At 41.5% G+C, this 10,851-nt stretch overlaps 1 protein-coding gene across 7 annotated transcripts in view; it reads left to right on the top strand.

Annotated features, from left to right (window-relative positions):
- Positions 1 to 759: 759 nt before the first annotated feature.
- The window catches only part of GTF2I (general transcription factor IIi), a 93,328-nt gene continuing 83,236 nt past the window's right edge, over positions 760 to 10,851 (top strand). For 6 of the 7 annotated variants that reach the window (XM_072943089.1, XM_072943086.1, XM_072943088.1 and 3 more), the window contains exon 1: positions 760 to 1,140. The gene's annotated coding sequence lies outside the window, so the exon portion shown is untranslated. Of the gene's footprint in view, positions 1,141 to 3,395; positions 3,476 to 10,851 lie in introns of those variants that run through there. The other variant, XM_072943084.1, reaches the window with a different exon arrangement.

The raw sequence follows: 10,851 nt of genomic DNA, 5'->3' as shown, positions 1-10,851 counted from the left end.
AAAAATTACCAGGGGGATGGGCTGGAGCAAAATGGCTTAGCGGTTGACAAGAACAAAACAGGCTGCAAATCACGTTTTCTTTTCTCCTCCATGGCTTTTCCTCCATAACTTTCCTTCTAAATGTTGAGTGAGAGAGCAAAGCTTGGGGGTGGGGGGGTTAAGTAAAAACAGAAGGGTGCCCTTTCCTCACCCGTCCAAAGTTGGGGTAACAATTTCTTTTGGCCGCGTTTGAGGCAAACTTTCAAAACTAACAGGAGTTCTTTGTGTCCCGGAGGGTGGTGCAGGGCGGAGGAAGTCCCTTGGCAGAGCATGGAAGGCAGCAGGCCGGCCGGGGCCTCCCCGGCCTCTGCAGTGTCCCGGCCTCTCAATTTCCAGGGAATCTCGGGTGCAGACGTGAGCGCGAGCCTTGGACGGAGGCTGAGGCCGGGGGGAGCGCGGCAGGGAGCAGGCTGGAGCTCCCCCTGCCCAGGCTTTTCGTCCCTGCGCCCCGGCTCCCCTCCCCCACTCGAGCGGCCGCGCAGGCCCCAGGTGCAGCCATGTTCTCGCTCCCACCACCCGCGCCTCCATTGACAGTCCTTGCCCGAGAGGGCCGGGCGCCGCGCTCGCCGCGTCCTCCGGCTCGGGGCTCGCCGGCGCGAGGCTTCCTGGGAGTAGTAGTCCAGCGCCCTCACCGTCGCGTTGGTGGGGAGAAATCAAAGACTACAAGTCCCGCTGGGCGGCGCTGCGGGTGCGCAGGCGCAGCGCGCCTTCGAGGAACAAAAAAAAAAAAAAAAAAAGAGGAGGAGGAGGAGGGTGAGAGAGAAGCTCGGAGCGCAGAGAAAAGGGGCCACCGTTCGCCCCCCCGCTTCCCCGCACGCGCTCTCTAGCCGTGGCCGCCCGCTTGCAGCGATTACCCCGGCCTCTCTCTCGGTCCCCTGTGAGCGGATCTAAGCGCTGAGCGAGGCCCTTCCAGGGCGGCCATGCGGCGGTGACAGGAGCTCGGCCGAGACGCTCGGGCCCCTCGCCCTCTCACCTCCTGCCCGCTCGCCAGCTCGCCTCAGCCCGAGGCTGCTCCGCCGCGGCCGCAGCTCGCGCGCGGCCCACACTCGCTTCCCTTCGGCACCCCCGGCCCCGGCGCTACCTGGAGGCCGCTGCACTAGGGTGAGTCCCTGTCGCCTCATCCCCGCCCCCCCGCCCCGACTGCCATCGCGAGCAGGGCTTTTATTTGAGACTCTCTCCGGAGCCTGCACAGACAGGGGTCTGGGGACGGTCGGCGGTCGTGCGGGGGCCCACTGGCCCCCCCCACCGCGGCCGGCCGGCGTTGGGGGTGGGGCAGGAGCAGACGCGGTCGCGGGGGACGACAGTTGCACGCGCGCGCCTGAGTGCGTGGGGGAGGGGCGCGCGCCCCCCGGCGCGGCGTTGGGGGGGCCCTCACGCGTGAGGCCCGCGCGCGAGCGAGCCTGCGGGCTGCGCATGCCCGGCCGCTGATTGGCCCGCTCGGGCGGTGCGGGTGCGCGCGCGGTGCCAGGCTCGAGCCGTGGGGTCGCGCTCGGCCTGGTGTCTCCGGGGCTCGTGCGCCCTGGCAGCAGACGCGCGGGATTGGCCGGCGGGCGGCGGGGGCGGTGCCGCGCTGCCTGGTAACTGCGGCCGGCGGGCGGGCGGGCCGGCCGGCCGTGGAGCGCCGCCCCTGCCCCTGCCCCTGCCCGCCCCTGCCCGCCCCTGCCCGCGCCCAGGTGGAGCTCGGAGTGGGCTTTGTCCCGGGCCGCCCGGCGCGCCTACCCCGCGGGGCCTGCTCTTTGGGGGAAATAAACACAATGGCCGGAAGGAAAACCTCAGCCTGCAGGCCATGAAAATAAACCGTCTGGATTCGGCCAGCACCCAGACGGGGGTTCAGGGGAAGAAGACAAAAAGACTGCCTTCTTTCGTCTCCCTCCCCCTCCACTTGTACTTGTTTTGCGTTTTGATAAAGCGAGGTTTTTTTTTTTTTAATGTTAACGGTTTTGCTCTAATTTGAGTTTGAGAGTTGTTTAGAAGTCGGATCCTGTTGGAGTAGTGGTCACTCCTCGGAATGCGGGTCTCTGGGCCCACTGCTCAGCTCCTTGTGTTCAACTTTGCTACAGACAATAGCTTGATGAGGGCCACTGTGCATAAAAGTAGTCTCTGGGTGTTCAGGAAACAAAAGTGGAAGTTAGTTTGCAAATGAGGTTGGGCGTTAAGAGTTCCCTGAGGAGGCCGGGTCTTTTTCCCCTTGCTAAGCCCTAGGATTTGGAATGACTGATATTATTTCTTAATATGTGCTTTGGCTTTTCCCGTTTTCCAGTCTGTTGCCTCACACTTAGTGGTTTCGCCTTCTTCTTGGGATCACACCTGTAGGCTGGAATGACTTTTTCTTCTCTTCAGGCTATGAAACTCCTTGCTCATATGCAATCACTTGTTTAAAGCCTTCTCTTTTAATGTTGGTCAGAATCTGTCGTTTCTTCTTTAAAACATCCTGGTCAACTTGTTTGCCCCTCCTAGAAGGGCATCTTTATTTTCTGTTGGAGTTTGTTTGGTTCTGCCTTGTGTACACGTGTCTGACCTAGTCACCAGGCATTCATTAAACTCCTGGAGGAGTAGGAATTAAACCTTTTTCCGCCTTTGTCTTTCTCCCCCTCCCAGTCTACGACCGTCGTAGTGCATTGTGTATGTTAGTAACAGCAGCTCACGCTTGAATAATGTTTATGGGCCTCGCATCGCTCTTGAGCACTTAACGTATGTTTTTTCTATTTAATATTCATAATAACCCCGTAATTCCATTCTGTAGATGAGGAGGAAGCCTAGAGAAGCTGGGTAATTACCTCTTGGTTACCCAGCAAGTAAACCTTGACTCCAAGAATTGAACATAGGCAGTATGACTCTTAAGCCCTAAGCCAGTGGTTCTCCAAACCCAAGCTAGCATCAGCGTCCCCTGGAGGGCTTGTTAAAACACAGTTGCTGGACCCTAACCCAGATTTTCAGATTCTGCTGGACTGGGATGGGCTGGAGAATTTGCATTTCTAACTAATTCCCAGGTGGTGGTGGTGGTGCTGCTGCTTCTCCTCCTCTAAGGACAGACACTTTGAAAACCATTCACGAAGGTACAAAATTAAGTTGTAAGTGAGAGGAATTTATTCTAGATGCTTGCTTCTCACTGCTTTAAAACTAGATCTTAAAGAATCAAAATTTGGACTGCTTACTGTAGATTGCTTGGAAAAATGATTGAGTTAAGAGTTTTTGTTAGCCACGATTACAAAATTAAAAACTAGAAGTGTAATAACTCTAGTTTAAAAAAGGAGCCATGAATTTAAGCATAGAATACAGTTAGAAATCTAATCTTGGCTTTTTTCTCCACTCTTATTCATTTATTCTGGCACAGGCATTTATTTCCTTCCACAGATGCCTAAAGCATCCTATCAATACTGCGAAGTCTAAAGTCTGGGACTCGGAAGGGCTGATAGGACCTGGGCGTGGAACTAAGGTAGGTTGGGCCAGGTCTGGGCAGGCAAAGCAGCTGGAGCTCCCCAACTCCCACCTGCCCCCAGTTCCATGCACCAACAATTTGGCTAACTTTTGAGAATATGACTATAAAGACTTTGTCGTTGAAATGTAGGCTTTTGGGCCACAAATCTTGGTGAGAAAGATTTTTAGTATTTTTAGTACAATGGATTTCTCTACGGGGAAAGTAAGTAATCTCAAATGAAGTAGGAGGAGTGGGATTACAGTTCTGTTGTATCACTTTTTTGATGATCCATAGATTGATGGTGGGTTCAAAACATCAAATACATCGATGGTGTGTTCAAAACATAAAATATAAAAGACAAGGTCCCTCGTCCATGTCGTTATTGTAGAAAGGAGCATAAAGAAAACACTGAAAAATTACTAAACACTTAACCTTTTCTGTTACAACTGCTGACTCGCTAATTGTGCTGCATTCCACCTGGTTCAGTTCTCCCATGGTTTCATTCTTCATTGAAAACATGAATTTTTAAAATACTGCAATCCTCTTCGTAACTGCTGTGGTATAATTAACATGAAATTGTCTTAACCTCTGGCTTAAACAGATGCTGATCAGGTAATTTTTATGTATGTCTAAGGGAAAGCATTTTTTGAAGAGTTGTTTAAGGAGTAATAATTTGAGAATGGTATTTCACTTTTCTGAAATGCATTAGAAACAATCTACATGAAAGATAATTGCCCAGAATTTTATTAATAGCAGTCTACTGAAGGTCATTGGTACCATTTTTCTTCAAAAGTTGTGGAGGTTTATTTGGGTTAAGCTTATGCATTGTTACTAACTGAAAGGAAGTAGGAAATGCAGTTAATCACTTGTTCATTATGATTGTAGAGTTGAGATTCCCTATAATCATTGGGCTTAAATGGCAGCATAGTAAAATGAAGAATAATATTCGGTTGACCAGTGTGTAGCGAGGCTACCTGCCCTTAGAAGTAAAATTAAGAATTAGTATTTTAGAGGATTTATGTATACTGGGGAAAAATTATGTGGATAAGTCAGAAATTCTGAAGGTATTATCTTGATATTCTTCATTTTCATTCATTCCTTTCTTCTTTTGCCATTTTCCTTCTTTCTTGTCTGTCCTTCACTGGGACTGTCACTGATGCAGTTTTCCTTTTTTCCTCTTTGTTCCTACAGTATTTGTCTCTGTATTCCATGCCTGTTTCTGGCACTACTACTTCTTCCCACTTAGCCTAGTGGGAAAGTAAGAGAAAGTTCCATATAGCCAGGGATTGTAAGAGTTAATGGAGGATTGACTCCTGTTCCTTGGTTGTAACTTGATTAAAAAGCAGAAAGAATTTTAAAGAATTAGTTTACTTAAAATGTGTAACTTGAGAGACAAAATGAGTTTATAATTGTGAGACAGGGAGTGTGGCTTAGTGGGTATAGGCAATGGGTTCAGAAGTCAGACTGCCTAGATTCAAATCCCTAACTCTTGCCACTTCCTGGTTGTATTTTCTTGCACAATTCACTTCACGTATTTGTGCCTCAATTTCCCTTTTTTAAAAAATGGGGATGATGATAGTAGAACCTATTTCTTTGGGATGGGCATGAATATAGCTCAGTGGTAAAGCACATGCTTAGCCTGCAGGAGGTCCTGGGCTCAATCCCTGGTACCTCCATTAAAATAAATAAAAGAACATGTTTCTCTTTTAGTGTTGTTGTAAAGATTGAGTGAATTGAAATGTAATAGAGAAATTGAATTTTCTAAGGAAATAGAATTTTTACCAGTAATACAGACTACAACTCTTGAGGAGCATAAATTTTGTGAGGGCAAGGACTTGTTCTTTTGGCATTTTTCCCTTGGTGACTTAAAATGTTTTGTCTTTGTAGTATGGCGAAGGAAATAATGTTGTTTTTCATCCCTTAAAGTACTATGTGTGATGTATTCTGGTATAGTTGCAGAAGCAGAGGGTAGTGAAGTGTTTCAGCTTGTTTGGGGTGTCTGGTTAAAGCGAACCCTGGTTAGTAGACAACCTGTGAATTTCTATAATGGAGAGTAATGTCATCCTTATAAACAGTGAATTTATAATTGAGAAATAGCCCTTTGGAACTGGTTACCCAACACATAAATTCATTCCACCTATTTTTTATCTTTGGCATTATACAAGTTTTAGAGGTAGTACCTTCTTTCCCCACTGGGGATGTTAGTATATTTGAGAGAGAAACTAGCAGGGGAGTTGAAGGGTAATTGCAATTTCTTTGCTTTCACAGGGTAATTAAAGGATGTAAGTAAAGCTTAGCTGTCTTATGTGTGGTCAGGTCCCACTCACTTAAGTGTTTTTACTAGAAGTTGACAGTTTGATGAAACCTGAGAAAACTTTGCCTATATATTGTTTATTCTGGAGAATTTGTTGTATTTAGAGAAAGTTCTCAGTATTGACTATAACATAAATGTGAATAGAGTTTTGTCTAGATTGGGTTTTCAGATCAAAATTGGCTTAAAGAAAATGAGGTATTGGACCTGAACTACAATTAAGAAGTGTTCTTGGCCTCAGACTTTAAAACATGTAGTTACATTACTTTATTGAATTGATAATTTGACAAAGGAGGATGGTAGATAGTATGTAAATACTTTACCCACTTTATATGTGAGGAAAGAGCAGAGAAATTGACCCTAGTACTGGAATTAGCTTGAAAATTGACTAAAGGGGTACAAGGAGATCTATTAGCTTCACATTTTCCTTCTTTCTTTTTTTTTTTTTTTGTCATTTTAAACATTTTTAAGCCGTTTAAATTCAGTGGCTTTAATTACATTCACAGTGTTGTACAACTATCATCACTCTTTATAAAACCTTTCTCATTAGCCCAAATAGAAACCTGTTAAGTGATAACTTCCCACTCCTCCTCCTCCTTAGTCCCCAGTAATCTCCAATTTATTTTCTGTCCCTATGAATTTGCTTGTTTTAGACATTTCGTGCGAGTGGAATCATACAATATTTGTCCTTTTTTGTCTGGCTATTTCACTTAGAATAATAGTTTCAAGGTTCATCTATATTGTAGCATGTGTCAGAATTTCATTCCCTTATGACTGAATAATATTGTATAGTATGATCTACCACATTTCATCTTCCTTTCACCTGCTGATGAGTATTTAGATACTTTCTACCTTCGGGGCATTACAGTATTACAACTATGAACTTTGGTGTACAAATTTACTTTGAGTCCCTGTTTTCAAATTTTTTTGTGTATATACTTAGGAGTGGAATTGCTGGGTCATTGACTTTTCTTTTTATCACTTTCCTTGGGGCAGAGTTTAGATGGATCTGAACAAATCTCTCAGCATAGAAAATCCATGTAAGATGAGTTTGTCCCTTTGTGAAGAATTTCTGTCAGCCATTTCCACTATGAACACTTCTTTCAGGTGGTTCCTTACAGTGATTTAAAAAAAAATTGTGGTTAAATATACATAACACAATACTTAGCATTTTAACCATTTTTAAGTGCACAGTTTGTATAGTGACATTGTTGAGCAACCATCACACCATCCCTCTCTTAGGACTTTTTCATCTTCCTAAACTAAAATTGCTGTTAAACAATTACCCCCATTCCTTCTTCCCTGCAGCCCCTGGCACCCACCATTCTACTTTCTGTCTCTGTGGATTTGGCTCTTGAGGTACCTCATATAAGTGGAATCATTTGGACAATATTTATCCTTTTGTGACTCATTTATTTCAGATAGTGTAATGTCCTCAAGGTTCATCCATGTTGTAGGATGTGTGAGAATTTCTTTCCCTTTTAATCCTTACAGTGATTATTGAAGGTTTTGTTTTTATAGTATGGCAAAGAAAATAATTTTTTAAAGCATTGTATGACTATTATGATATAATTGTAGAAGCGGAGAGTAGTGAAGAGTTTGATCCTATTTAGGGTATTTGGTTAAGCTGAGCCCTGATTAGACAGAGCCTGTGAAGATTTCTGATTGCACAGACTCCATGCTTTTGAAAATTGATGTGTTTTGATTCTATTTGCGTATACCATCTCTAGAGATCATAGTATTTTTTATTATAAGTTGAGATTATCTTCTGATTATGTATTTTGTCATGTTTGCTTCTGTAAAGCTTTTAGAGTAATTTTTTCTTTGGGTATGTTGTAAAACAGTGGGGTAAGTCACTTTATCTAACTGAATAGTCACTTTTTGAGTCTTCTTATTTCATAATTTTTTCCTTAATTTGTAGTCTTACCTGTAGGAAAAACAGTTTTCTTTATAATAACAAAATGATTGAGCTATTGTTCACTATTCGTTGTATTTTAAGCTTTGGAAAAGAAGGGATCCTTTGTTACAGTTGAAACAGTACTCATTTATCCACTTACCCAACATATTGAAGGCCTTCTGGGTGGGTTAGGTATTGTGTGAGGCCCTCAGAACACAGCTCCTAGAACACAATCTTTCTAGAAAAATACTGGTATGGGTAAATTCTGTTTGTTGAGAGCTTCAGGATGAAAATTCAGTTCAGTTTGTATATTCAGTCTGGTTTACTTTTTTCGGTATTTGGAGCAAGATGACTTTTTAACTTAAATTGTAAAACATTTTCTTTGAGGAGTAGATTTGATAGAAGCAAATTTTTGTGTGTGCATGTGCTCGCAAACTTTCATTCTTGCAGATGTGTGCTAAAGGTACACATACTGTATTTCAAAGCAGTGATTTGTTGTTTACCTTAAATTTACACAATGTTATATGTCAATTATATCTCCAAAAAGCTGGGGAAAATAAATAGAAATAAATGAGGAAAAAAGTAGTGATTTATTTCAATGCTTTTCTTAATTTTTGTGCCCCATCAGAAAATAGGTTATTTTATTCAACTGTGTTAATTGAAGTAATTAGGAAATTTCCATTTATCAGACTTGGATTTGGAGAGTTTATAAGTAGATAAATAGGAACATATATATATGTACTTTTTAAGTAACTGTTTTAATGGAATTTAAAATTAAATGCTTTATTTATTGAATGCTTGTGTTTAAGCACTCTTTCAGGAATTTAATAGATTCTGATGGCAACCTTGTGGGGTAAATACACCTATTATTGTGATTTTCTGGGCTAGTATATTTGTGATATAAAGAATTCCATGATCAACACTATTGATTATGGGAGCTAGAACTTGAATTCAGAACTTTGGCCTGATTCCTAAGCTGCCGTTCATAATAGCTTTGCTCTGTTACCTGCTGTGAACAATACATTAAAAAAATAGATGGACTTTTAAATCACAGTTACTTGATTTTCATTTCCTCTTCTAGTTCATACAAAGTGAAAAAGAACAGGTGAGCCAGCTTTTCAAGTACCAAATGTTTTTTAAATTTGCAGTAAGGTCTAAGGGATGCATTCTTTGTGTATTGGCAGAGAAAGCTGCTGCTTTTTAAAAATCTGGATTATCAGTTTTAAAGTATAATTTACACATTTGTGAAAACATTTAAAACTGTAGTGCTAAGAAAAGTTGTAGGTCTTCCTGAGTAGGTGTTTGTTTTTCAAGGACACTGTTTTGGCTACTGTGAAACTCAGTATTGAACTTGTGAGGTACCAGTTGGGTGGATCCTCTTTCACTGGCTTAATTTTATTATTTTGTCATTCTCCTCTTCACCTGGCTTTTTAAAAAAGATAAAATTTGACTATTTTTGTTAGCTTATCTCAACATTTTTTTTGGAAATGGGGCGGAGAGGGTATTAAGTTTTATGTATAACACATTTGAAGATTATTTCAAATTTTAATCTTACAAATGTATTTTGTTGCTTCTTGAGTGGTCACTTGGTTTTTACTGATAAAATTACCAGCTTTATTTCAGGAGATAGAAATTAAGAATTTAGTGTCTTAAAATTAAGCATATCCTGCTATAAAAACTTAAAACCCTTGACTAATCAATCTTGACCAAAGATTTGTCTTACGGACTTCTAATTTTACTTCTAAGCACTTGCTGTTATGTGTAATTTCTAAAAATAATGGAAGTTAAAACAAATTAAAATGGTCTTTCTGGCTCTATTTCTCTTGTTTGCTGGAGTGTATATGTTAAATGTATATGTTAACGTTAATACGAACTGTGATAATTCATATTGTGTTATTAAGTATTTGTAAAAATGGAACCTCTGAATGAAACACCAACTTAATTTATTCTCTTTGGAAAATAACTATTAAGCCTATGGAGATAAGTTCTTAAAGATGTGAATTAAAATATTCTGCATTAATAGGCAAGGGATAAGGAAATTTTGGGAGCTACAGGTCCTAGACTAGTCTCTGGTGAACTGATCTTATCCAAAATGTTATGCCCACTTCTGGGATATTACCTGGACAAACTAGAGAATATCGTGAGAATGGTGCTGCTGAGGAATGTTTTTGGAAATCATGTTACTAATACGGCACAGGACAAACTGGAGATGCTTAGTTTGGGGAAGAGAATTGTGAGGCATGATAGATTGAAAAGGCTCTTTTGTAGAAGAAGGCTCTTCTAGGAGCCAGCTGTGGCAGAGACAGATTTAGATTTATCATAAGGACTAATGTTAAACTAGTCCAGTAATTGCAAATTGGTACTTTAAAAGTAACAAGCTTTCTATTGGAGTACATATCAAAAGTAGGGGACAGGGGAGGGGGAGGCTAGGCAAGATTACCAATGATAATATCTAGTAACAATTTTTTAGAGCTTATTGTGAGTTTAATGTTCTAAACACCACCTACATTAATGCATTTAATCCTCAACAGCAATACTGTGTCCTTAAGTAGGCACTGTTGGGATTCTCATTTTAAAGTTGAGGTTTTGAGATGCCAACCAATCTTAAAAAAACATAGTAAGGGATAGTTTTAATATAGACCTAGGCAGTCACATTTGGAGCCCATGCTCTTAAATACACGTGCTAATTTCTTTCATGTTCTGATTTTAACATTTTTAGTATAAAAAATGATATTAACTGAAAAATTGAGTATCATTGTCTATATTAGTTTTACTTAGCTATTAATGAAAAAGATAGCTACACGGTTGCAAAATCAGGTAAAATTACCTGGGGTAAAATTACAATGTCTACATTTGAGCCAGTGATTTACAGTTTGATAGCATTCAGTATTCTACTATTGGGGGGAAAAATTAGCCAAGAGTCTCCTATTCATTCTTGAATTCAGCCAGTGTGTCATGAGTGGTGACTGTGTGCAGAGCACTGTGTTGGTACTGGCTGGAAGGCCTCCCCGAGTCCTCCCAGCTTACAGATTTACAGTCAATAACAAATACAGTATTATCAAAATTAAAGGATTAATTTACCATTGATTTATCATTAAAAGATTAATTTACCCTGATTTACCATTGATTGATAGCTATAGAGAGGTCTTTAGATAAAATAGTGTGCTTTAAAAGTACACTTTTGAC

The sequence above is a fragment of the Vicugna pacos genome, chromosome 18, assembly GCF_048564905.1.
Source record: "Vicugna pacos chromosome 18, VicPac4, whole genome shotgun sequence".
In the NCBI taxonomy this organism is placed as follows: domain Eukaryota; kingdom Metazoa; phylum Chordata; class Mammalia; order Artiodactyla; family Camelidae; genus Vicugna; species Vicugna pacos.
The sequence above is the reverse complement of the archived record's forward strand: the minus strand, read 5'-3'. Positions and strand labels throughout refer to the sequence as shown.